Source organism: Arachis ipaensis, chromosome B09 (genome assembly GCF_000816755.2).
Source record: "Arachis ipaensis cultivar K30076 chromosome B09, Araip1.1, whole genome shotgun sequence".
In the NCBI taxonomy this organism is placed as follows: Eukaryota; Viridiplantae; Streptophyta; class Magnoliopsida; order Fabales; family Fabaceae; genus Arachis; species Arachis ipaensis.
In genome coordinates this window covers 10,951,108-10,951,675 of record NC_029793.2, presented here as the reverse complement: position 1 = coordinate 10,951,675, position 568 = coordinate 10,951,108, and positions in this window count along the sequence as shown.

The following is a 568-nucleotide window of genomic DNA, read 5'->3' as shown; positions in this document are numbered from 1 at the left end:
TTTTTTTAATCGAATAAAAAAAAATAGTGACAAAAAGTATTATTTTTAAAAATAAAAAATAAGAAATTAAACTGGCCATTCATTTAGTTCGCATACTAATCTATTTAATCTGTCATTTTTTTTAGATTAATGAACTCAGCTCATTTAGGCCAAATTTAAATAAATTTAATTTTAGAAATAAAATTTATCTATTTTCACATAAATTTTGCATATTTTGACCGTCATGGTTTTCTTCGTGCATGCATCCGCGTATTAACTCTAAGTCAACGTCAACGGGTGCCATGACCCATGAATAACAAAGTCAATCCACCAGTCATTAATGTTCATTGACTTCATTCAATTCAACAATAATGGCAATTAATCAATTAATTAACTAATTACATTTAAAAACTTATCAATTGTATTTTACTTCCTTTTATGTTAATATAAACAATCCAAGTATTAAAAAAAATGCCTAATTTTTTGTCTTTGACTATTTGTTTAAAAAACAAAAGATTTTTTATAATTTAAAAATTTTTAATCAATTTTTAACTATATATCTAATTATTTTTTAATTGGTCTAAGTGAC